At 48.1% G+C, this 27,681-nt stretch overlaps 1 protein-coding gene across 2 annotated transcripts in view; it reads left to right on the forward strand.

The window, feature by feature from the left end:
* Nucleotides 1-27,170, forward strand: part of LOC136528009 (two-component response regulator ARR10-like) — a 50,256-nt gene extending 23,086 nt beyond the window's left edge. For both annotated transcript variants that reach the window (XR_010776964.1, XR_010776965.1), the window contains exons 8-10: nucleotides 26,121-26,435; nucleotides 26,533-26,609; nucleotides 26,984-27,170. The gene's annotated coding sequence lies outside the window, so the exon portion shown is untranslated. The remainder of the gene's footprint in view (nucleotides 1-26,120; nucleotides 26,436-26,532; nucleotides 26,610-26,983) is intronic.
* Nucleotides 27,171-27,681: the final 511 nt, after the last annotated feature.

The following is a 27,681-nucleotide window of genomic DNA, read 5'->3' on the forward strand; positions in this document are numbered from 1 at the left end:
GATTGGTTGCTCAAAGTTTCACTCAAGTAGAGGGCTTGGACTTTGAAAAAACATATGCACCGGTGGCAAGGCTTTAAGCAATCTGAATGCTTCTAGCCTATGCCGCTCATCACAATTTCAAGCTATATAAAATGGATGTGAAGAGTACATTCCTCAATGGTCCTATTTAAGAACTTGTCTATGTTGAGCAACCACCGGGCTTTGAAGATCCCAAGTTCCCTAACCATGTTTATAAACTCCAAAAGGCGCTCTATGGGCTTAAGTAAGCACCAAGAGCATGGTATGAATGCCTTAAGGAATTTTTGCTTAATCAAGGCTTTGAAATAGGCAAAGCTGATCCTACCCTTTCCACTCACAAAGTTGGTAAAGATATCTTTGTATGCCAAATATATGTCGATGACATAATATTTGGAAGTACTAATCATACTTTTTGTGAGGATTTTAGTAGGATCATGACGAAGAGATTTGAGATGTCCATGATGGGTGAATTGAAGTTCTTCCTTGGATTTCAAATCAAGCAAGTGAAGAATAGAACTTTTTTTAGTCAAACAAAGTACACCCATGATATGCTCAAGAAGTTTGACATGGTGAATGCCAAGCCTATCAAAACTCCCATGCCAACCAATAGATATCTTGATCTAAATGTTGAAGGGAAAGCCATGAATACCAAGGTATATTGTTCCATAATCGGCTCTCTACTTTATTTGTGCACATCTAGGCCCGATATTATGCTTAGTGTGTGCATGTGTGCTAGATTCAAGCTAACCCGAAAGAGTGTCGCTTAGTGGCTATTAAGAGAATCTTGAGATATTTAGTACACACTCCTAACCTTGGCTTGTGGTATCCTAAGGGCTCTAAGTTTGATCTACATGGGTATTCGGATTCCGATTACGCCGGTTGCAAAGTAGATCAAAAAAGCATTTCGGGGACATGTCAATTCCTTGGACGGTCCCTAGTGTCTTGGAGTTATAAGAAGCAAAATTATGTTGCCCTTTCCACTGCTGAGGCCGAGTATATTGTAGCCGGCGCATGTTGTGCTCAACTACTTTGGATGAGGCAAACCCTTCAACATTTTGGATGTCGATTTACCAAAATCCAACTCTTATGTGACAATAAAAGTGCCATAAAGCTAGCAAACAATCCCGTAAGCCACTCAAGAACTATGCACATAGACATCCGACATTATTTCTTGAGAGACCATGAAGCCAAAGGAGATATCGAAATTCACCATGTGAGCACCGAAAAGCAACTAGCCGATATCTTCGCTAAGCCTCTTGATGAGTCAAGGTTTTGTGCTTTGCATAGTGAGCTAAATATACTTAATTCTCGTAACGTGGTTTGAACTATAGCACACCTTTGATTGATGAACTAGCATGGATAGGAGAAAAGAATTGCAAAGGTTTAAATATTGTGCTTCAAAATGTTTATCAAAAGCTACAAGTGTATTATGATCATTGTTTGTACTGATTATCTACTGCTGATCATAGTGTGCTTGAGATATGTGTCCATATCCTATATAAATAGAGTTATTTAGTTAGTAGCTAGTTCTTGCTATTCTGGGGAGTGCGGCTGTGCTGTGCCTGCCCTGTGGCAGTGCCGCGTATGGCAAGCGGTAGTGCCGCACTTTGAATTCCAATCGGAATTCGGCCCACAATGATAGTTACTGTGGGGCCCATCTTTCCCCTTATCTTTTTTGGCCCCAAGGTAACTCCCTCTCTCTCCCTTCTACCCGACGCGCTGCTCTCCCTCGCTCTGTCTCGCGCGTCCACACCGCCTCGCCGTCACCGTGCCTCTATGCCGTGCCACGGTGGTGCCACATCGGCTGCTGGCTTTCCTTGTCATCGCCAGTAGCTGTTGAGGCTCTTGGGCGGAGCCATTTCCTCCCTTTCCTCCCCAATATGTGAGAAAGTCAAGGTGAAACCCTAATCCATCCTGATCTATGTCATGGAGTTCTACTTTGATTGGAAAATGGTTTCTAGTGGCTGCATGATTAGGATAGAAGCAAGTTTGATGGATGAATTGAATCAAAACACAAATTCATTGGTAGAGCATCATCTGTACTCGTGGTAGTGTCGCATGTTGGGTGCAATAGTGCCGCGCACAACAGCATGATTATACAAATTTAGATGATGTTCCATCGATGATTCTCTATTTTAGTTGGATTTGTGCACCAGATTTATTTCTATCTTAAACATATAGCTACTTTACCTATACTGTAGATAACTCCATGTGTTTATTAGGTCTATTTCTTTCTGAGATTGTCTAGTGGTTTAGAAGAATGGTTGAGAAATAATCTAAATAGTTGAGAAGAAATGAATCATGGGAGAGGTGAAGCACTAAGTGCGGCAGTGCCACCCCTAGGGTGCGGCAGTGTTGCACCTTCTGACCAGTTTGGTTCATGGTGCTTTCCGAACTTGGGATTTGAATCATCTCATCTCTTCGGAGTGTTTTACAAGTGTTCTTCTATACCCCTCATATACAGTTTCTTATTTGGACCTATATTCATTTGCATAGATGGCTTTCAGAGGAGATGATGATCGGAGGGGGAAGCGAAACATGGCCGAGCCTTGTGACAAGGATCCTCCTCGATGTGGTCGTGGGAGGATAGTAGTAGGCAGCAGTTCTGCAACAGGCAGAGGGGCTGCTAGAGACAGGGAGAGGAGAGATCGGTTGATCCAAGAGGAGAACTTGGAGAGGGTTGGCTGCACCAACCCTTCCGGTGCTTGCCTAGATACTCCACCTCACCTTGAGGAGTTTGATAGAGGCTATATCAAAGATTATCTAGAGGAGGTGATCATGAGATGTCCAGCTAATACACGTGCTCATCCCGTGATCAATTATGCGGGAAAGCAGAAGTTGGTGGAAGAAGCACGTGAGAATAACCCATATGAGTAGCCAAAGGATTTGGGGGTTGACTACAGGTTTTGAAATGAATTCCATTCTAACTTCTATGCCTCTGTGGTCTTCAACTCGAAGAAGTAAAAAATTATCAAGATGCAGTATGTTGACTGGGAGGAAATGAAGGAGAAGAATGAGCCTAAATTCTATAGAGTAATCAGGGCTTGTGAGAACTTTGGTCTCTCTGATCTCATGAGTTTCAGATATAATTGGAATGAGGAAGTGCTAGCTCAGTTCCATGCTACCTTCTTCTATGACATCTATACCGATGAGATACACTGGATGACTGAGGGACGACACTACCGTGTTGACTTTGTGACCTTTAGCTAGATCCTTGGTTTTCATGAGGAGGAGCGTGGATTCACTTATATCCATGATGAGGCTAGAGCAGAGATCAGAGACATTGCATACATGTGGATTGATAGGAGAAGCGTAGATGGGAAAGTTAGTGGCTTGCAAAGCTACTACTACATCTTGAACAACCTAATCAGGCACACTATAAATCCCAAGGATGGAGCAGCTTTAGATCTTCATGGGTATGTGAGAAATGTACTTGCGAGGTTCGCTCCTGGAGGTGACAGGTTCAATGTCCCTCGATTCCTATGGCGTGAGCTGAGGATTGCCATAGATGATGGGAGAAAGGGGTTGTCCTATGCTCCCTATCTCATGTTCATGATTGGAAGGGTCACTGGTTACAATTTTGACAAGGATGGTCTCCACACTGTCTACAAGATTGAGAAGACCCAAGCCTTAGGTGCTAGCAAGGCAGTGAGACGCTCTCCTTCAGTAGAGGACATTCCCAAGTCCTCTCGCTCTAGGTCTCATAAGGGAAAGAAGATGGAAAAGTTTGGGAAATGGATCAAGGCCATTTTCACTACTTGTACCTATGCAGCGAGGACCGCCTATGAGGACCGGTTGGAGAACCGTGAGGTGAATCAGGAGGCTAGAGAGCATGCAAGGCTGCCACCCCTTCCTCTAGTTGAGTCACCGCCAAGGTTTGATGATCTCCCTAGTCTCTCCAACATGGATTTAGAGGATACTGAGGAGTAGGAATAGCAGGAAGTGGAGCAGTCGGAGTTTGATCCTCACATGTCCTTGGGTTCAACCTTAGCGTCCTTGAGGAGGAGCACCAGATGCACTCGCCATACTTCGACCACCCATCGCCAAGGGAGGGCGGTGGTGTCCTTCGATGACGACGATGATGATGATGGCGGTGAGGGGGCTGCTGCAGGTGGTGGGGTTGCTAGTGGCGAGGATGTCGACTAGGATGACATCCTAGAAGATGAGGAGTGAGTTCGTTGACATTTCTTCTTTTCTTCTCTTTTTGGTGCTTTATGCCAAATGGGGAGAAAATTAGGGGGGTCAACAAGTTTTTGACACCATGAAGTGGTTGCTGCAGCAGGAGGTTCATGTTCTATCCGTTCAGAAGTAGTCTTCACTAGGTTGTGAGTTCATGAGTAGCTCAAAACTCTAATTTGTGTAATAATGCTACCTTTGTACTCTATATGTGTATGATATGGACATGTATTACTTCTGTGATGTAGCTTGTGATATATCTATGCTAGAATGCTTGTCATTTTATATATTACATGTTGTGTGGTGTTTGATTAAACTTGTGATGTTGTAGCCGGCAGCGCCGCGCCTAAGCCTAGCAATGCCGCTCTACGGTAGTGCTACGGCTAAGAAGTGGCAATGTCGCACCCAGCTGTCATAGTAATCTTTGTTGTGCATAACCTGTCATTCGCATTATGATGATTTACTTGACACAGTGTGCAGCACCCCATAGGAGCATGGATGTAGGGGGAGCTCCATCACTTTCACTAAAAATGTGAATCTTGGCCTATTATGCAAAATTTGAGAATTCAACTCTCCATTCACATATTAAGGGGGAGGCTCTACACCCATGGCTCGAAAAATCTCAGTTATATTTCATATCTTTTGTAAGCTCTAATTGGGTTGTCATCAATCACCAAAAAGGGGGACATTGAAAGTGCAATCAAGCCTTAATTGTGGGTTTTGGTGATGATGACCGCACAATTAGAGAACTAATGAGATTTATCGAGATGACAAGCAGGGAATCTATGTTCGAGGATGTTATACGAAATGGAGGAGCCCCCAATTACAAATGTTGAAGGCTTCAAACTCAAAGGAGGTTTAAATTCTTTTATATTTCGAATTTGAGTATAGGAAAAGTCATACTATAAAGGGGGACACAATGCTTAAACTAATATGTGCTACCAAGGGCTTGGAAGGCTAAAATAGAAATGGTGATCTAAGGAACATTTGAGATGTTTAGTTGAAGAAAATGAAAAGGGTTGATCTAGAAAGCAAGCAACACTCAAAGGAGAGCAAATCATTGGAATTCAAGTGGTTTCTCACATTTGGTGCTCTCAAGCAAGCAATAGTAAATAAAGCAAGTCAACCACAACAAGAACTAGTGCACTTGATCATTAGTGGTTCATATTTCATATGAGTGAAGAATGGATTTTGTTATTGATGATTAGTCTTCACCAAGCTTATAGATTGGACTTCACATTGCTATTAGAGAAATGAATTAGAATCTATGTGTCGGTGCAGAAAGTGACCAACAAGTAAATATTTGTAGTTTTGCCGTACATTGTTATCAGAGGTGGCCAAGCACTCAATGACACAGGGTTTATATTGGTTCAGGCAACGTTCCCTATGTCTAGTTTGAGTCGGTCGATGACTTTATTCCAGAGCCTAGGTGCTCGAAGTTTGCAGTGGGGTTACAAACGAGAAGGAGAACAATGGGGGGTACAAGAGGTCCGGCCAAGCTCCGGTCGGAAAGGCCAAGAGCGACAGGAGCTCCGCTATGACCTAAGTGTTCAAGCGTGTGCTTGTGGTTCAAACCTGGCGGTTCTGTGGTTGTGTGCTAGTGAACTTGGTCGATCTAATGAATCTGGAATCACCTGAATGTTGGGAGAGAGCGCATCCCCTTTTATAGATGAAGGGGATGGCCTTACAAGTGAGGGGGAGAGAGTATGTATGCTTCTAAGTCTTGTTGCCCACGCTGGTGGGTACAGGATGACGGTAGACGCCCACAACACTGTTGGATGTCGGATGCACGTGGGAGGCTATGTCATTTTGTTCGGGTATGGTAGATGTCGGTACCTGCTATACTGTTGATGCCCTAAGGTATGTGAGGAGTTTCACCATGTTCACTTAGTACGGTAAATGTCGGCGCCCACAACACTGTCGATGCCTAGAGGCACGTGGGGGGCCTTACCGTATGGGAGTTTAATGGTGCCCACAATACTTTAGGGAAAATGTCAGCGCCTACAATACTATTTGTGTCAAGGTGGTTGCAGAGTGCTGTTCCTATAGGTGTACAGGGTACGGTCCCTGGTAGTTTTGGAGTGCAGTCGAAGCGTAGCCAGATGGGGCGAGTTCGGGGTCACAGACCTAGGTAGTTTTGGAGTGTAGTCGAAGCATAGCCGGATGGGGCGAGTTCGGGGTCGTAGACCCAGGTAGTTTTGGAGTGCAGTCGAAGCGTAGCCGGATGGGGCAAGTTCAGGGTCACAGACCCAGGCGTTTTGTGTCTTGAGCCCTCGAGGCCCATTGGGCTTTAGTAGGGGTCGGTTTGAGTTTGTGTGTGTTACCCCATCCTCGGTTCCTCACAACCGGAGGGGCTGAGTTTTGTTGCTTGTCCTAATCACTCGGGCTCGAGTGACGCGCTCGGTGAGTTCGCTAATGGGTATGATCGAGCGGAATCCGGGTCCATCATTCGTGATGGGGTCAGCATAGCCCTCTTGTGACATTCCATGGCTCCTTTACCTACAACCCAGCAGATGCCTAGGTCATTCTGGAGACTGACCCGGGTGGCCTAATGGCGTCCCCTCGATGGAGATTCTATGGGCTTGGCAGAGGCTTAGGATCGAATGAGAAGGTTGAGATGACCCTATCTGCCAGACTGGGAGAGGGCCGCACAAGGCTCATCTGTGTTTTTCTCCCCTGGCTCTATTTGACGTGGGGCGGCCTCGAGCCCTTCGTGGGCCGGTCCTTCAAACCCCGGTCGATCGTTGATCATGTCGAATGAGGCAACTGCCGCTTCGTGACGCAACACGGAGCGTTGTGATGCATTTCGCAACATGTGCGATGCTTAGTTCCTAAGCCTCCAGGCGGTTTAAGGCCCGAATCATCCGGGGGGCACGAGCGTATGGAATGGATGCGCGTATGGATGTATGAAATGGTTATAAGGAAATAGTAGGGGTCGGTAGTATTACCTTGATGACTCGAGTGACGGGGTTTGAAGAGCTCCAGTCAGAAATGTCTGACCGGGACCCGTGTTCGTCGTTCGTGATGGAGTCGGCATGGCCTACATGGGGCGTCCCTTTGGTCCCTACCTGCCTCTCGGTGTGTTTCCTGAGCTGTTTGATCGACTTAAGAAGCCCAACGGTCTCTCCTGGCAGAGATCTTGTTTTGGGTTTTTTCTAAGTCCTGCCTGGGGATGCAGACAGCCACCTATGTGCGGTGGTGCTTTGGTTCTTGTGCCCGGCGTGCGGTAGTGGCTGGCGTGTAGTAGTGGTGGGCCATACCCATGCCATGTCCCATCTGATCAGGAGCCATTCCATCGGGCAGGGCATGTCTCATCGGTCAAGGCGCGTCTCACCTGCATTAAATGGGAAAGAGAGCGTTTTTCGCTCTGTCGTTTCGTCTTTTCCGATCGGCGTGCCCTCCCCTAACTGTTGTACTCTTTTCCTTAAGTAGGAGAAGGAAGAAGGTTTTGGCCCTATTTTTTCACCTATTCCTCATCCGCCGTCTCCTTTCCTTTTCCTTCTTGCCGAGAGCGTTCTTGAGAGCCGCGGCGGTTTCTAGGAAATAAAAGGGAGAGAGCGAGGGAGAAGAGAAAAACTCACAAATCCTTTTGCGATCTCAGAGCAAAATGTCGAACTGGAGGTCGTCCACTGTGAGGGAGTCGGTGTTCAAGGCCTTCGCCGTGAAGGGGTTTCTACCGCCGAAGGAGGTGGCGCACCGAAGAGCTCCCGAGAGGGAGGAGTTCCCACAACCTTGGCCTGATGAGGTGGTTTCTTTTCTCACCTTCCATGAGCATGGGTTAGGATACCCCGCGCACTAGTTTCTACGTGGGCCCCTCAATGAGTGGGGTCTAGAGCTGCAACACCTTAATCCGATGGGGGTACTGCACATCACTGGCTTCATCACCGTCTATGAGGCTTTCCTCAGGATGGAGCCGCGCACGGACTTCTTCCGGTGGCTGTTCTTTGAGAGAGCTTTGATGGTGGGGAATCCGACCGAGGTCGCACTGGTGGGGGTTTTCTCCTTGTAGAGGAAACCGAGCATGGGAGGCTCATATCCCACGTACATCCCCTGCGACTCCACCCGAGGGTGGCACGGGGAGTGGTTTTATATCAGGAATCCGGTGGAGGTGTCGTTCCTAGCGTTCACTGGCGGGAGGCCGGAGAAGCAGGATAGTTGGTCGTGGGGTTGTACCCGTCAGGAGAAGAAGAAGGTGGAGATCATCGAGGAGGAGCTCTAGAAGCTCGTGCGGCGCGGCCTTGATGGGGTGCGGGTGTTCCACTCCCTCTACCACTGCTGGGTTGCGCCATTGGCGGAGAGGACATAGCCAATGTGGAAGTACAGCGGCCCATCGGACCTGGCCCGTGCGTCGTCGGAGGAGCTGCCGGACGATGAGGTCTGGAGTCACCTTGCCCGGGTGCTGTAGCTGAAGCCCAAAGAGAGGGTCGATGGGAAGCCCACACCTTTCAACTCTGCGATCGTGTCCAGACTGGTATGCTCCCTTCTATTTAGTCCGTGCTTCTTCCTCTGCTTTCCTATTTTTTGATTTTGAGCCACCCGTTCCATAGGGGCTTGGAGTTTACAAGTCCTGGCTGCACTTTCCCAAGGGACTGGAGGGCGTGGCCTGGTAGGTCACCCAGAAGGAGGTGGCGGATGCTAGGAAGAAGAAGAGAACCAGAGAGGTTCGGCGGAAGCAAGAGCAGGAGCATGAGATCTCTTGATGCGTGAAGGTCGGGGAACATAGGAGCGATGTCAAGTTGGAGCTCGCATCAGAGGATCCCACATATGTGGATGACATGGTTTTCTCTGAGGAGGAAAGTCGGGAGGTCGTTGTGACCTCGGTGGAGCGTTGCGACCCTGTGGCGATGTCTGCTGGTGATGAGCAGGACGCGGAGAGGCGCGTGGTGGTTCTCGTGCCGAGGAAGCATGCAGCAAGCACGAATGCCGTTGGCGAACGGGAGGCAAAGCGGACGCGGTCACCGCATCCCTTGGTGGCATCACCAGTCCCGTCCCTGCCTGCCGCGGATGCATCCAAGCAAGCCGAGCGGTCCGAGGAGCGAATTGGCACCCGTGCGTCGCCTGGACCGGTGCCATTGCGCGACTTGCAGCTGGAGGATGCCCCGCCTACCACGAACGCAGTCGAGCAAGCCAGGCGGTCCGAGGAGCAGACTGGCACCCGTGCGTCGCTCGACTTGTAGCCGGAGGATGCCCCGCCCGCTGCTCTGGTCGGGGAGTCCTGAGCCGAGGGTCGTGGCGACCCACAGGCCGAGCAGGAGCCGGTTGGGACGACTCCGCTCCCGGCTGAAGTGAGGGGGCACGGGTTGCAGCCTAGGAGCGGTCCTTGCCCTGCAGGCCCGTCGATGTTGGGTCTTGCCTTCAGAGTCATGCCGCTCACCTCCCGGTATGTTTTCTTTATTTCTTTTCGATCTTTTGCTGTTGAGTATTTTTGGAGTGTGACTTACCCGCACTTTTTGTTAGTGACCGGGCGATGATGGGGTTGAGCATCGCCCTGACTCCCATTCAGGAGACTTGGAGGCCCACCCTGCAGTGTGTCACGACGAGCGGCAGGGGGAACAGGGTGGCAGCGGTGAACCCTTCCCTTCTAGGGGTGGTGTCCCCTGGGTCAGTTGCTGGTACGGTGGCAGCGATGGTAGCATTGGCGGCAATCCCGGTGCTGACAGTGGAGGTCGCGTCAGAGGTAACTCTCGAGGCCCCTCCTCCACTAGCTGCGGCGGAAGAGGAGAGGGAGACCGAGCTACCTGCCTTGACGGGTGGAGGGCTGCATGGCTCACCCTTATGGTCGGTGCCGAAGGCGCCGGGGGGAGACGTGGCCAGGACAGAGTTGGAATGCCCGGCGGCAGCCCGTCCAACCGAGGTGGTGGATATCCCATCCGACAACAAGACGGATGACATGGCAGAGCTGCCGGTGTTGTCGCGGGAGCTACCGGTGGTTTAGTCAGAGGCTGGGCCCTCCGGCAGGCTGCTGGATGGTGACCTGGAGTGGCCCTGCCCCGAGGACCCAGCAAAGGTGCGGTTTGTCCTTCAAGATTACCTAGAGTGTCAGCTCTAGGACATTCTTGTGGGGAAAGGACTCGCCACGGTGTCCGAACTCGCCAACCTGTCCACAAGGCTTGAGGACGCCCAGGAGCGGGTTAAGTTCGCCCAGCAGTTAGTCGAGGTTGACCTGCAGCTCGCCACGGAGGTGAGTTTCCTGTATTTGTGCTTTGACATCTGAATCTCTTATTGCTTGCCTCAGCATGATTGCTTTTCGTAGGGTTTAAAGGAGATGTCATCCCACAAGTCCCGCTTCCTCCAGATGGAGCATGCCCGGGTGGCTGAGCTTGAGTGTCAGCTTGAGTCCGCTCACCGCGAGTCCCAGGACCGGGTGGCCGAGGCGACCATGGCATGGGCGGAGGGACAGTGTGCAGTAGAGCGGGTGACCATCACCAAGCGATGGCTTGACGCGGTGAAGGCCCGCCAGGCGGAGACCGAGGCGGGGTTGCGGACATCCCTGGCGGAGACCAAGGTGGCTCTCTAGAAATCTCTAGAGACCCTTGAATCAGAGCGGAGCGCCTTGGTGTCAGAGTGGAACGCCCTGGAGTTGGCGCGGAAGGCCCTAGAGTTAGAGCGGAAGGCCCGGTCGGAGGTAGACCGAGAAGTGCTTGCGCTTTGGGGCCGGGTGATGGGGACGGAGGAGGCGAGCACCCGACTGAGCGAGCAAGTGGCCCAGCAGGCGGAGGAATTCTCCACCCTTGAGAACTTCCACGTCGGTACGTACCTTTTCTGTTTTTAATCGTGTTGGTTTCTTCCTTCAGCCTATTTCTGAGCTTGTCGTCCTTCTCTCAGAGCTGGGCGAAAAGGTGAAGTCACTGGAGCGGGACCTAGAGACGGTCAAGGCAACCTTTAGCCGGAATGCAGAGGAGCTGGAAAAGTCTCATGAAGAGCAACGTGCTCTTGAGCGGGAACTTGACCAGATCCGCAACGTTGCCCAGCTTGTCATCTCGGAGGTCTTCGGGTCGGTGCCAAGCACCAGTGCGCCTGCCGTCCAGCTGGCAGAGGTTCTTGATGTGGTCTGGGACCTTATCATGAGTGTGCTGTTCTACAGAGCGTCAGGGGTGTTGACCTCGGTGGCGATGTACCACTCGAACCTGGACTTCACCACTATCTACAGCGAGTATGCTCATGGCTTGAGCATGGAGGCCACCCAAACACTCGGGGAGAGATTGCTGCCGCACGCAAGGTTGGTGGCAGAGCAAGTCTCTGCGCAGTGGTTGATGGACATTCGCCTTGAAGACATGGCCAGAAGCACGCGTCGGGAGGACGTCGCTCAGCCTGCGGATGGTACGGAGCCTGGGTCAGAGGTGGACATTGCCCCGGCTTTGACCGAGCCGAATGTCATCCCGCCGGGGAGTGAGCAGCCCACACCTTCGCCGGTCGTACCTACAGCGGATGCCGCCGAGCCGCCCCAATAGTTTGTGAAGTATAAGAAGTTTAGTAGATGTAAAAACATTAAGTTCGTGGGGGAGCCCACGTGTAAATGCTCTTGTGTACTTAATGACTACAGTCGATTTCATTTTTTTATGGAGTCACTCCATTCGGGGAAGCTTGTCCCTTTCGTTCCTTAGTTTTCCCTTAGCGTAATTTTGTTTTTTATTCTTTCTTTCTCATACTTGCCCGTTCGTCCCGTAGGCTGCAACCTTGGGAGCCTAGGGCATGGCCTGCGAGGCTCAGCTGCTCGTAACCATAGGAAAAGGCGGGGTGCGATCGGTCGGAATATTTTAAAGCAAAGCTATGTAAGGCAAATTAAAGGAATGAACTACCCTTTTGTTTGGGTAGGAAGGAGTTTCACCATATGATAGTAAAATATGATAGTAAGCGAAAAAAAGAGAGGTAGTAGTGTACCCTCATGGAGCCCCTGAGCGACCTAGGCCAAAAAGTGTTCGGGTCGGGGTGCACTTATAGGAGCAAACGCTAAGTAAACAATGGCAAGACTAAAATTTAGGGGAACAAAAAATGACATAGCTATTCCAAGCATTCGGTGAGAATGTCGTCATTGTCGTCCTTCAGTCGGTAGGTGTCCGGTTGGATCACTTCAACCTTCAGTCGTCCGGATCCTTGCCCGCTACGTCCCCTTTCTCGGTCGCTCCTTCTTCGCCTTTTTCTTCCTTTGGCCCACCGGCCTACCACAGAAGGCGCTTGAGGAGCTCGTAGTCCTTGTAGAGGTGTTTGATTGGGTAGTCATGGTTGGTGCACGGGCTCTCCATGACCTCGTGGAAGTGGCCTAGAGGATCCTGTTGGGGCTGCTTGCCCGTGTGATCAGCCATGGCGACCAACACAGAGTTGGCCGGTCCATGGTGATCTTTTCTGTTCTTTTTCCCCTTCTGCATGGAGGGGCCCTCATCCTGATCCTGGCGCTTGGCCTTGCCTTTGCCTTGGCCTCTGTTGGAGCGTGGCGGGAGCGGCGGGAGCAGCGGGGGCTGGAGGCATTGGACGAAGTTCTGTGGTCTCGGGCCATTAGGGATGAGACTCTGGTTGTCGCTGCATGCGTCTCGGTTCGGCCCGAGCCGCGTGTATGCAAGCGATCGGTGCGGAGCGTTCGTCAAGTCAAGATGAGGCGCGGGTGCGACCTTTTGTGCCGCACTCGGCAGTTGTAGCCGTGAGCGGATGGAGCGACTCGTCTGCTACGTCCCCATTCCCCTAGTGGGGAGAGAAGTCGTGAGTCGATATCACGATATGGAGCTCTCCGCCTGTTGAACGGCGGCGGTCTCCACTAGTGCCCGGAGGTTTCGGTGGATCACTTGTTCCTGAGGGTCATTCGGCTCGGGAAGGCCACGCAGAAGCATTGCCACGGCGGCGATGTTCTGATTGGCCCGAGAGAACTATGGGGGATCGTTCCCCCTGTCCATGGTGTTGTGCTGGACATGATGGGCATGACCCCGGGCGCCGCTCGTCGGTCTATGCGCATGGGGCGTAGTGTGGTGCATCGAGCGTGCTAGCGTAGTCGGTGGCTGATGCAGCCACTATTGTCATGGTTCCTCACCGTGCTCGGGGGTCTACGCATGAGGATTCGGAGGGGCGTGAGTCTGCAAGGACTGTGTTACCACCGGTGGCTATCCTAGAGCGTCCGCCATAGCGCACTCCTAGGATGGACGATGGCTAGGCGGCACGTCGTCGATGCTGGAGCCGTCACTCTCAACATCATCATCCATGAGGTCGAGGAAATAGGTGGGAGCATAGCTCGCCATCCCCACAAATTCGGACGTGAGAGGGGGTGACGCCAGCATCCTTCGGAGCCCTCGGGTGTACGCGTTCACGGGAGACACGAGGCCATAGGGGAACCGGTCGTATGGCGGTCACATCGGGGACAACGGGGTCCCTCCGGGTAATCGGCGGAAGATAGAGAGTAGTAAGTAAATAACAGCATGTACATTACTTACAGTGGGGTTTGAGCAGAGAGTTTGCTCGGAATGAAGCGCGGATGCCGCATCATCGAAGTCGTGTGTCCCAAAGTCAATGGAGGGCGCCCCTCCGATGGGTGCCGGAACGAGTGCCTCCTCGCGGAGGTGTAGTACGCTGAGCCGATTGGCGACAAAGTCCAGACTTCTGAGGAGGAAGGCCTGGGATGGCTCGAAAATGGGTGGAACCCACATCCCAACAGGTGGGAGCGTGGGAAACTCCAGTGAGCCAAAGCGAAATGAATCGCCAGAGCCCACCATGGCAAAGGTGGTGGAAAAGAGGGCCATCTGATGACCAAAAACTATTGAACGTACAACGTCCTCCCCACAGATGGCGCCAACTATCGGTGCAGAAAGTGACCAACAAGTAAATATTTGTAGTTTTGTCGTACGTTGTGATTGGAGGTGGCCTAGCACTCAATGACATAGGGTTTATACTGGTTCAGGCAACGTGCCCTACATCTAGTTTGAGTCGGTCGGTGACTTTATTCCTGAGCCCAGGTGCTCGAAGTTTGTAGTGGGGTTACAAACGAGAAGGTGAAAGATGGGGGTACAAGAGGTCCGGCCGGGCTCCGGTCAGAAAGGCCGAGAGCGACAGGAGCTCCGCTATGAGCTAAGTGTTCAAGCGTGTGCTTATGGTTCGAACCTGATGGTTCTGTGGTTGTGTGCTAGTGAACTTGGTCGATCTAATGAATCTGGAATCACCTGAATGTTGGGAGAGAGCGCATCCCTTTTATAGATGAAGGGGATGGCCTTACAAGTGAGGGGGAGAGAGTATGTATGCTTCTAAGTCTTGTTGCCCATGTCGGCGGGTACATGATGATGGTTGGCGCCCACAACACTGTTGGATGTCAGATGCACGTGTGAGGTTGTGTCGTTTTGTTCGGGTATGGCGGATGTCGATACCATCTATACTGTTGATGCCCTAAGGTATGTGAGGAGTTTCACCATGTTCACTCGGTATGGTAAATGCCAGCGCTCACAACATTGTCGATGCCCAGAGGCACGTGGGGGGCCTTACCGTATGGGAGTTTAATGGCGCCCATAATACTATAGGGAAAATGTCGGTGCCTACAACACTGTTTGTGTCAAGACGGTTGCAGAGTACTGTTCCTATAGGTGTACAGGGTATGGTCTCTGGTATCGTGGTTTGACTTGTGCATCTTGCCTTGCTTTCTCCATCCATTCCCTAGTCTTTTCTGAGCACACGTCCCCGGTCGGTTGGTCCTAGTTGGCTCTGGTTACGCCAGTCGGAGAAGAGCAGTGAGCAGGGTCTTTGCATACCCCAGTCGGAGACGTGGGGTCAGAGTCGAGGTAGTGCTTTGCTAGGCCTTCCGGTCAGAGAGACCGTCCGGAGGCATGCTGGAGACCGAAGCGAGCGCTCCGGTCGGAGAGGTGGGCCATAGTCGGAAGGCGGGTGTCGTTCCTCCTTGGCCAGACCTTCCGGTCGGTGATTGGATTGCCCTTCTGGCCTATGGTTCAGATACTTGGGCCGGCCCACGAGTTGCATGTTTGTCTGCTTGGGCCGAGCCTTTGTTGGGAAGCCGGTCCCCGAGGTACCCCGGGTTTATGAACCCGACACTATGTGACTATCTTCTTCTCCAACATAGCAATGGTATCATTGTAATATACATGATCATTTTCATCCCTTACTAGTATGCAGTTAGTGCATATAGTACATGCTTATAGAATCATGCATGACAAATGAAATTTTAAAATTCATAGCCTATCACTATTGCTTGAATGATTAGTTGGATCTAGTGGTAGTATATGAGTTTGCTCATGAACTAGTGAACCCAAGTATTTGATCTATTTTGGATTGCCAACAAGTGACAAGTACAACCTTGATAAGATAACCACTCAAATGCGTGTGAAGAAGCTTAGAAAGGGTTCAAACCAGACTTAAAAGCTTAGGCAAATCAATCTATTTCAAGTCAAACATAGAAGCTCATGAAGATGATAAGTGTTCAAGAAATGGTTATAAATTGACAAATCCTACAAGTGGTTCCATGATTGTTCTTACACGTGGTAAATCTAGATTATCACATTACTATAAGTGGTATTCATACAAGTGGTATCTAGCACATCAAATGGTGGTTCCACAAGTGATCCTCAACTTTAAGTGGTCATCAAGTAAAGCAAAAGTTCCCTCACAAACAAGAACTCAAGTTTATCAAGTGGATGACCCATGCTATGACATAGGGGTAGGTGCTCCACCAATTGGTATCAAGGTCAAAGATCCTACATGAGGTGTCATTCCAACATATGTGGTGTTGTCCATAAAAAATGCAAGATTCAAGTGTCAACCATCTACCCCAATGTAATCCTTTGTATCAATAAGAATCACACCTTTTATGGAAATTGATGAAAAAGGGGGGAGAAGTTGGAACAAAGATATATAAATGCATCATGGGTAGAAGTAGAAGTTGGACACGGACCAAGAGCGAGCAACATTGAAAAATTGACAAGGATCAAAGAAATGAGAAGGATCAAAATTCTTGGACAACAGAACCACACAAGTAGGGGGAGCAAGCTCATGAACTTTCATTGGTTGCATTTGATATGTGCATATTCATGTGCTTGCTTGCATTGCATAAGTTTTTAAATGTGATATGCATGCTTGTGTGTTGTATGCTAGTTATAGAACTTGAATGATGATATGATAACTAGCATGCATATGATGGCAGCTAGACTTGTGTTTTTCAAGCAAAAACTAGAACTTTGCTTATAATGTTGATCTCACGGGGTTTCTAGTGTTTTTGTTGTTTAGCTACTCATGATGCAAAAGATGGTATTAAAAGTGCAACTCCGATTGATATCATGCTTCAAAGGTTATTCTATACACCTTAGCATCACTTAGTAGTGGTAACACTCCCACAAATTTCATATTTATGCATGTGTGTAAACTTGAAACCAAACCATTTGAGCACACATGTAGGGGGAGTTATCACTACCAAGTCGGGTTTTATGATGCTTATCCAAATCTTGACATAGAGCTTAAATGTTGGATAAGTAGCATAAAATGCAAATCGAGTTAGCAATTTACACTTTTGTGAAGTGCTAGCTAGAAATGAGCTTAATTTCCATATCTTTGTAGAGTTGTCATCAATTACCAAAAAGGGTGAGATTAAAAGGTCCTTGTTTGGTTTTGGTAATTGAGTGACAACCTTAGGTGGACTAATATGTGTTTGAATAAGATACACAGGTGATTAGTCCACAGGTACACTTGTGTGAGCAACCTATGCCATGGAGGTGAAATGGCATGGATATGTTGCAAGGCTCACACATGTGATGAAGGAGCTCGTTGCATATGAGACATGACATTGAGTTATGTGACTAAGGTGGAGAAGATCAAGACAAGACTTGGCTTGATGGACCGGTTGCAAGCATGAAGGGCAAGTTGGAGGCTTTGGAGCGATGGACCGCGTGGAGGTGAAGCTTGAGCAAGACTTGGCGCTGATGGACGATGGCAACGGTGAAAAGCAAGTGAAGTCAAGATCAATGAACTAACAAGGTCATGTGGTGATGTGAAGTGGATCATATCATTTGTGATTGGTTAGTGCATGTGTTGCATCAACAATGGAGGAGATGGAATAGAATGCGCAAGGTAAAGGTGTATTTCTTGGGCATTTCATTTCACCAGTCATAGATGTGTAGAGAAGTTTATGACCGGGTTTAGGATAGATGGCCATACTATCAAGAGGGGGAAACTTGTTTGCATAACGGTCATCTAGTGCCACTCGAGTGATCTAACTTTGCATCGTTGCTAGGATCGAGTGGCGTTGTGAATTGAGTGACTAATCCTTTGGGAAATATTTGTGAAAAGCTAACACATGCGCACAAGGTGGTGAACACTTGGTGGTGTTAGCACATTTGCAAAGGTGAAGAAAGGAGGTGAAACCGGGCTCGGGGTGCTGCCTAAGTGGCACCGCCACCCCCTGTCCGGTGGCACCGCATGCGACCCCTAGGGCAGTGCCCACCTAGCCTCGGCCGAGAAGGAAGAGTTGGGGCTGGCACCGTCGTGCCTTGTTCGGTGGCACCGCCACCCCTAGGACGGTGCCCACCTGGACTTGGTTTCGAGCAGCAGCAGGGCTATCACCAGACATGATGGTGTACACCACCATGAGCAGGGCGGTGCACCGCCAGGTGTTGTCTAGTGGCACCGCCACTTTTTACCTGAGGCTGGCTATTTCGGTGGATGAGCGAGGGGGTCAACACCATGGTGACGGGGGTGCACCGCCCTATTTTTCTAGAGAGGAAGGGAATCAAGGGGTTGGCCTAGCTGGTCCCCGCCACCCCTAGGGTTGGAATTTGACTGTTGGGAGGGGCACCGCCGTGTTCGGTGCCCTCATAGAAACCAGCAACTTTGCTCCAATGACTCTATTTGGCTTGGGGGCTATAAATATAGGTGGAGCTCAGGCTTGGCTGAGGTTGAGCACCTTGGGGATGTGTTGCCCTTGTGTGTGCTTCGTTTGACAAGCCTCTAGCTCATTTGTGCTTGCGAGAAGTGTGAATCCATTGCGAGTGAGTGATTCTAGTGCGTTGCATTATGAGATTGCATCGAGTGGCACTAGGTGATTGAGTTGCAAGCCGGTGGTGCTTGTTACTCTTGGAGGTTGCCACCTCCTAGATGGCTTGGTGGTGAGTTCTCTGTCATGAAGCACGCAAGAAGATTGTGCGGTGCTCCACTAAAGGATTTGTGAGGGGTACCGTGCTTACCCCTCGGGAACCGCGAAGTGCAACACTAGTTGAGCGTGTCATTGAGCTACCCTCACTTTTGTGGTAGGTTCTTGCGGTGCCCAATGCGTGGGCTTGGCGAGTGATGCCAATTAGCCGCCGAATCACCAAGTGGGCGGTCAACACAATGGGACTAGCTTGGTGGCAACAAAGTGAATCTCAGGATAAAAATCACTGTGTCATCCCCTTCCTGTTGGTTTGCAATCCCCTTACACAAGCTTGTAATTACTTTCATATTCATTGTGCTTTTGTAGTTGCTCTTGTAATTAGTTAGTTTGTGTAGCTTGCTAGTTACCTTCTTGCTTGTGTAGCATAGAAGTAGCTCCCTTGCGAAACTAATTTGGTTTTAGTAACCTTGGTAGTTAAATCGCTTAGTTTTTGTAGCTAAGTAATTTGTGCTCTCTAATTTGGCATTAGTTGCCTTGTTATTGAGCATTGCTAGTGAGCTTTGAAGCTTTGTGCTTTTCCTACTAGCATGTGTAGGAGCTCTCTGGTGCTTGAAGTATTAGTGGCATAGGTTTGTGTGACCTTGCTCCTAAAATTGATTAGGTGAGCTCTAGTTAGCCCGACACCTAAGTTGCTTGCTTAGGATCTTATTAAGGTGCTTGATATCTTAGATAGAGGGGTGTAGTCTTGGCTAGACCGATAGTTTTAATTCCACATTTATTTTGGTTAGCCGACATGATTGATTTTAGAAAGGACTATTCACCACCTCTAGTCCGCCATCTTGACCCTACAGCCCCGTCCTTGTCCTCGCCTATGGTGACCTCCTTCCCCTTCCCCCTCCCGCATGCCATCGCAAAATCCGGCCATGACCTCCTCCTTCCACGGCAAGCTCCGGCCATGGGCACCCCTGCCCTGACATGGCCTGACTGCCTCCATCATCGCCAAAACCCAAACACTGCCCTCCCGCTATCCCTACCGCCTGGCCTGCCTGCCTCCCCTGAGCCCCTTCTGTTCTAAGCCTGCCAAAGTTGAGGAGAAGATGGCTCACCGGAGTAGGGGAACAAGAGGGTTGGGGTGGCGGTCCGGTCTGGCGCGGGCGAGTGGGGCGTGGATGGTGGATGCGGTGTGCATGGGCGCGGGCCGGTTGGGCACAAAGGTGGATGCGGTGTGGGTGCCGCACCTCTAGGGCGTGTGCTCCCGAAAAGAAGCTTCTCCATTTGTTTTTTGTACTGTGTGTGTTACATTTGTTCATATCCAGGTCGACCTCATTGTTTTTAGTTTTAGTACATATGTCACGATTTTCCCTATATGCTGCTGCTGCTGTGCTTGAACTGCGGATTTTTCTTCAAGTTGTTTTTTGTACTCATCTTTCAACTTACTCAATTTATCCAGCAAGCACTCAACATATTGAACATCAAATCCATTTTGGTTTAGCTCAGCAAGTGTGCTTTTTTCTCTTCAAATGAACCCTCATTGTCTGCTATGCTTGATTTTTTTATTCTTCCCACGCAGACATCAAATGCCACCGTCAAACCCAATTTCATTCCTTTTAGTATTGTCTCAGGATAATGTTAAAGTGAAAGAAAATGAGGTTGTTGTGGAAACTCTTTAAGCACTTGAACGTAGCCTTTCAGCACATCCATGTCTTCCACTGCAGACAATAAATATGAGTTATTCACAAATGGACCCTAGGTACGAGAGTTGTGTCTTGAGCAGTCAGCCCTTCATGTATGCCAATATCTGTAGAAATCTAGTCAGTAGAAACCAGCTTATTTAATATATACAGAAAACATTAAGTATCATATGGACAATTTCACCCTAGATAAGAATAGATATAGGTCATACCATCAGAAGCTGATGCAAAGCTCAAAGGTACCACTCCAACAGGTTCTTGATGTTTTACTTCATTTGTGTTCACTACATTCTCCGAAGTACTATCAAGCTGCTGCTGAGTAGATTATGATCTCTCCAACTATATGAAGCTAGATCTTAGAGTGAGAATCTAATATACAACAGTAGTCACAAAGAATGTACTTACTACTAATGAAGGTGCTAGTAGTCTGAAAACAAATTTTACTTTTCTCTCTCCATCTTATCTTCTCCTCGCCACGCTCTCCTGCCGTCTACTTCCTCCGCTATCCCCCGCCCCCACCTTCCTCGACCACCGCCACCGGCTAGTGTCTTCACCCCTCGACCCCGTCCTCGTCCTCACCTATGGCGACCTCCTTCCGCTCCCCCCTCCCGCATGTCGTTGCAAACTCTGACCATGACCTCCTCCTTCCACGGCGAGATCCGGCCATGGGCACCCCCGCCCCAACTTGGCACGACCACCTTCGTCGTCGCTAGAACCCTAACGTCGCCCTCCCGCTGTCCCCACCACCTGGCCAGCCTGCCTCCTATGACAGAACCACCTAATCTAATGTCTCCTAGGAGTACTTGTCTTCCATTAGACACTAAGTACTCAAGGGAGGACACCAAATTACATAGTTCCGTCGAGCACACCCCATGGGAGAACCTGAAAATCCATATTTTTCCATCAGGATCACAAATAAGATAATAAAACTTACATCATTATTATTCATTTCTTACATCACTATTCATGCAACATCATACTGCAATATTTATTGTTATAACAGTGGAATATGATCATGTTATCAGAGTTATGAACAATTTAATTTAATAGTGGAATATAAACATGTGATCAGATTTACAGCGGAAATAAATATCTATTCATGACATGATGAAGCATTAATATATAAACTATGACAACAGATTATAAAACTTCCATTTATAAAGACATTTAGTGAGAGTTATAAATAAAGACTATGATCGTAATGTAAAGGAATTCTCTCTGAGCCCACTAGGAGGAATCCATATACAAGGGTCAGCTTTAGCCTCCACCTGTCACCTGCAACAGGGGAAAATAAAACCCTGAGTACTCAATTGTACTCAGCAAAAATTACCTGAGGAAAGAAAACACTCTAAGGATATGCAAAGCTATCTGGCTTGTGGGTTTATTGCATCTACAGAAAGCATTACTAAGCGTACATCCTTATATTTAATTTTTATTAATAGTCAATATTAGTTCATTAACTAACTATTCTATGTAAGCACCTATACTACTTTCAAGTAGGTGGTAAGCAATCAGAATCATTTTACTATCTTTCATCTTCCAGTTCTTACTACGGTGCTAGATTGTAGACAAGTTGTACCAGATCGCCTGGCGATTCATGAATCAATGTGCCCAGCTGGGTACCCCGAAACACACGCCCTGCTTGTACCCCAGGCACAAGCAGGACCAACCCGCCACTCTCCTGTCACGGGGTCCAGGTCCCCGTCCAAACTTGGACTCCAAGCCCCGCTCCTGAGTCCCGGACTCAGTGTGGTGCTTAGACCTCCACCATCCCCACCTCCAATCAATCAGTCCGGAAAGAGCCGAAACCCACGATAAGAGAGCAACAAGCCTTCCCTACGCCCATACAAAAGTATGTGTTTGGGATAATAAGTCTGTGACCTGCCTAGAATCCAATACAACGGACGGTCCTTAACCGACACAGGCGGAACAAATGCAATCCAAGCCTCGCTCGAATGCCCAACCATGTCTAGATCTAAAGTACCATTCCACTCGGTCTCCAATTACATTCATATATATTCTAGGTGATAATAATATAGTAACAACAATAATATATTTTCTATCTCTCGCGAGTGACAGATAATCACTCGACTTCTACCGAAGTCCTGTAGCATAGCAATCTACACGATCCTGTCATACTAGTAAGACTCATAGGATAAAAATATATATATGCAAGTGGGTTCCATTCAACTCCTTAAAACTTAATGCACAAGCATAAATTAAAGTACAGAATAATAGGGGTTATGTACCGGGGCTTGCCTGGGTAAAATATAACTAAAAGTTAGCATTCCATCTTCGTGACATGATTCCTGGCACTATCTTTTCTGCTACTCCAGTTGATTCCATGATCCATCATCATCCCTATTATGGTATGCAATGCGATGCAGAGATGATGCAACGGTTAATTAATAGAGAAACAACAACTCTTAAAACAGAGTACATACTACAAACTAACAAGCTAGCTCTAATGACTAACGTACTAATCTACGTATCAACATCATCGAGAGAGGTGTCATTTTCCCCAACAAGTGTTTTAGTTATACAACTCTAAGGTGTCACTTTATTTTGTTTATTTGATTTACTATATATGCAACTAGGCCTCATCTATTATCTTAGCAATTTAATTACTCTACAGCTACAAAAATTACAGTAGACACCTAACCATATGATGAACCTACCATAAAATTTTTAGAGTTAATACTATCACCAATTTATCACGAAAATTCTTACAAGTTTATGTCTTACAATATTAAGCATGTTAAAATAATTAGAGCAAACCCTAAAAACATACAGAACCTATGTGACGAAATACACTATCAGATAGATCATGATTTTAGAAGACTAACAAAATTGGTTTGACATTTTTGTGATTTTTCTACATTTTATTTTCAATTTTTGAAGAGCGCTGAATTTACAAAACAACAACAACACAAAAAGAAAAGGCCTGAGCGGCCAGGCTCGGCCCGCAGGCGCGTGCACGGCCCAACACGGCATGGCATGAGCAGCCCACGCGGGCAGGCGGCGGCCCAGCAGTTGGAAGCGGGCAGCCCACGCGCGGCGTAGGCGGGACGGCGGCAGACCGGCCCAGTGCGAGGCTCGGCCCAGCAAGCAGCCCACGGTGAGAAACCTAGCGGCGGTGACACCAATTTGCGCTGAGGCCCTTGTACTTTTACTTAATCCACCCACAGGACATTAACACTATTCATGTGAGTCACAGAAATTACATTGAGAACCCTGAAAAAGCTTTTATTCTAATTCTCACCCTTTCCCTCCTTTGGTGAAGCAGAGGAGCAGAGGACGGTGGGCGCGACAGGAGGGGAGCGGCTCAGCGGTGGGGCGTGCCGGCGGCGACTGGATGGCCGGGGAGGGGCGCGGGCCATGACAGGACCTAGGCCTGGCCGTGGCGTGTACCAAGGTGGGGCACGACACGGCGGCCACACACGACCGCAGCAGGGGTGGCTCGGTGCGGACGACGGCGTGGGTGCTGCGGGGTGCGGCGCGGAGATGGAGCGGCGTGGGGCAACAGAGGGGAGGCGCGGCACCCAAGGGTCCATGCGCACCTACAAGCGGGGCGCAGCTTGGGCAAAGGCGACCGAGCCATGTTGGCCACGCGCGCCACTGGCCGTAGCACATGCCCCACTGGCCGTGGCGGTGGCTGCTTCGTCGGCTCCAGGCAGCAGGCGGTGGTGGCTGGAGAGGGTGGGCTCCTCGGCACCGGGCGGACATGGTGCAGGTGATGCCGGGGCAGCACAGCGTGTAGCAGCAGGTGGTGATGGTGTTGAGGCAACGGCCGCGTTGATAGCGTACGCGACAAGGATGAGCTGTGTTGCTTGCGTGCGTGCTTTGCTCTCGTGGTATGGGGTGCCTGTGCGTGTGTACTTGCTCAGCTCTATCTACTGTCGGTGCTGTGTGTGTTTACTTGTAGTATGGGGCTCTGAGTTGCTTGCCTGGTATCTACTGGTATTGCTCTAGTGGGATGAAGAAGGGAGGGAGTGGGAGGTGGGGTCCATGACGTGCACCACGCGATAGAAGGACGAGGCCCACGAGGTTCTGCTACGCACTGGGAAGAGGAGCAGCTGCTGCCATTTCGCCACCTCTCGCCACGAGCTTTGTCACATCGCGTGCTCGGCTCTGCTCGTATTACTCCCGATCGAACTCAGGGCCGAAGAAGAGGTGGCCGGAGCAGAGCTTTTTGGCTGCGTCCGTGGTAGGTGAAATGAACGGCTAAGAGCGAGCGCTGCAGTGACCGAACGGCAACAGACAAGAGCACCTCCCTACATGCGCGCGCAGATGTCATTACGGTCGACAGCAGCTACGCACGAGTTTTAAAGCGAACGAAAAACTGCTAACGACCACGATTGAGGGTCAACTAACAAACATAACATTACGGTCGTTTTGCTAATTTCTTTTAGGCATTAACCTAGGTGCTAAGCAAGCTTGTAACACCAGAGGTGTTACACCTCCCCCGAGCCCTTTTTCTTCTAAGCCCCCTGGAGTTGAGGAGAAGATGGCTCGCTGGAGTTGGGGAAGAAGAGGGTTGGGGTGGTGGTCCGGTCGGGCGTGGGCGAGTGGGGCGTAGACGGTGGATGCGGTGTGCATAGGCATGAGCTGGTGGGGCGCGGCGGTGGATGTGGTGTGCGTGACGCACCTCTAGGGCGTGTGTGCCCGAAAAGAAGCTTCTTCATTTCTTTTTTGTACTTGTGTGTGTTACATTTGTTCATAGCTAGGTCGACCTCATTGTTTTCAGTTTTAGTACGTATGTTACAATTTTCCCTATATGCTGCTGCTGCTGTGCTTGAACTGTAGATTTCTCTTCAAGTTGGTTTTTGTACTCATCTTTCAACTTAATCAATTTATCCAGCAAGCACTCAACATATTGAACATCAAATCCATTTTTCTTTAGCTCAGCAAGTGTGATTTTTTCTCTTCAAATGAACCCTCATTGTCTGCTATGCTTGATTTTCTTATTCTTCCCACGCAGACATCAAATGCCACTATCTGACCCAATTTCATTCCTTTTAGTATTGTCTCAGGATAATGTTAAACTGAAAGAAAATGAGGTTGTTGTGGAAACTCTTTAAGCACTTGAACGTAGTCTTTCAGCACATCCATGTCTTCCACTGCTGACAATAAACATGAGTTATTCACAAATGGACCCTAGGTATGAGAGTTGTGTCTTGAGCAGTCAGCCCTTCATGCATGCCAATATTTGCAGAAATCCAGTCATTAGAAACCAGCTTATTTAATATACAGAAAACATTAAGTATCATATGGACAATTTCACCTTGGATAAGAAAAGATATAGGTCATACCATTAGAAGCTGATGCAAAGTTCAAATGTACCACTCCAACAGGTTTTTGATGTTTTACTTCATTTGCGTTCACTGCATTCTCCAACGTACTATCATGCTACTGCTGAGTAGATTCTGATCTCTCCAACTATATGAAGCTAGATATTAGAGTGAGAATCTAATATATAATAGAAGTAGTCAAATTTTCAGATTTCATCTAACTTTTTTACTGCAATTTGGACGGGAACTTCTGAAATCTTGTGCATTTCATTAGTTTCAGCCGCGAAAGAAAATTTTTAACAAATCAAAATCCAAATCGTAGCTACTGAATTGTTGTTCGTAGTTCATTTCATATGCTACTGTTTGTTCATATGTAGTAGATGCAATCAATAGCTACAAAATAATGTTGTTTGTAGCTTCATGTGTTACCATTTGTTCATATTTAAGTAACAGGAGCAACAATCTAGCAATTGAATCATGTCATGTATGGTTCATAAAATTGCCATGGATTAGTAAGCTCTAGGCACAACGAAGATAAGTTATGAATTTGGGGCCTGCGATTTGGTTCGTTATTGTTGGTTTTCATAATAACTAGTCGTTTCCATAAGGATGTGAACAATACCACTGTAGTAAATTTGTAAAGTTTCTTTTATGAAATTATGAATGACAAAAGTGGAAATGATAGAGAATTACATTTACTATGTGTATGACACATTTTCTTAAAAATGAATGTAAATGACACATGTGATGCCTAAGGAAAACGGAATTTGAAAAATGTGCCTAGTCAACCAAACATGAAGGCCACTAGATCAATCAATATCTAGTCTATTGAGCTTGTTGACTTCTGTACATCATAATTGACTTATTTTGCCCTATGTCATGCAGTGCTATCCGCAAAAGTGAGACACACACTATAATGAAAAGGATAAAGCATGGAGCCTGTGATTATATGGTAAAGTCAGTGTGCCTCGAACAGCTTAGGGGCATATGGACACATGTGGTGAAGAATAGTAAGACTGATCCATGGAACAACATCTGTGATGATGTTGTTTGAAAGTTGCCATCTGGGGATGGCGATAAAGTTGAGAAGATTGGAGCAAACCACACCAAGAAGTATTCAAGGAAAAACAAAAAGGTTGTGGATGTTGCTGATGAGGACAACGAGAACACATCAACCCAGAAGAAGCAAAGGATCCAGTGGTATGGTGAACTACACCGGAATTTTGTTCAAGCTGTCCATCTATCAATAATTTTGCTATTAAATGTGTTTCTCTTAACAAATATTTTGTTGTTATAGGGGCTATTCCTAAGAAGATATTAGAAATCATGAATGTGGAAGGCCTTACTAAAGAGAATGTCGCCAGCCATCCTTAGGTTTGGTTTCTACTCTTATGCTCAATCACTATGCTTGTGTCCTCATCCACTATATTATTGCTAAAGATATTTGGATAGAACTTGTTTCTGCACAATTTCCATCTCAAACTCAACATTGTATTTATGTCAATGGAATTTGTGTGTCTGGCACTTTAACAATTCAACCAAAACGTGTGTCTACCACACACAAAGCTCTAGTGGCGTACACACATGTATTGAGTTTGGTATGTTTTACATATTTGCACTTCTGGAGTTAGTTTTTTCTCTCATGAATTTCTTTTGTTTCACCACATGATTAAGAGCCCACTTCACTCATTTTATGGCTTTGTCATTTTTTTCTTAACAAAATGTAGTTGTCTATTTTGTGATTTCAGAAGTAACGAATCTACCTCAAAAAGCTCAGCGAAGGCACACTAAGGAATTCTAATCCAATTGCTGATGAAACTGAAGGACTACGGAGAATCATGAATGTCCCATCCTTCATTGGCTCTCCAAGCTCAAGCAACCATTTTGCAAAGACGAATTCCTCATCTGCAATTGGAACGCAAGTTTTGCTGCCCACAAAGTCAGTTCAGGCCATGACCTTCTAGAAAAACCTAGGCATCCTCAGTCAAACATAGAACCAGTTGGGCACAGTGTCAACCTGCCCAAAGATGGCACAGTGTCAACCTACCCAAAGATGTTGTGCTTATGCCAATGCAGGATATCAGCAGATTCATCTCTTCTAGAAAGTCTGAAAGGATCAAGATGCCCAAGAGGGGGGGTGAATTGGGCTAATTCTAAAATTCTTTGCAATAATTAAACCCTATGGCTAGCCCACTTCACCCCTTGTGCCTAGAAAGTGTTTCTATTGTTCTAATGCACAAAAGTTTAGCAACCTATATTCCAATCCTACTCTAGCATGGCAATTCTATGAATGTAAAGATAAGAATTAAATTGCTCAAAGTAAATGATTAAAGTAAAGAGAGAAGGAGGAATGCGGTGATGTTTTGCCGAGGTATCAGAGAGTCGCCACTCCTCACTAGTCCTCGTTGGAGCACCCACGCAAGGGTGTAGCTCTCCCTTGATCCGC

Source organism: Miscanthus floridulus, chromosome 19 (assembly GCF_019320115.1).
Source record: "Miscanthus floridulus cultivar M001 chromosome 19, ASM1932011v1, whole genome shotgun sequence".
In the NCBI taxonomy this organism is placed as follows: domain Eukaryota; kingdom Viridiplantae; phylum Streptophyta; class Magnoliopsida; order Poales; family Poaceae; genus Miscanthus; species Miscanthus floridulus.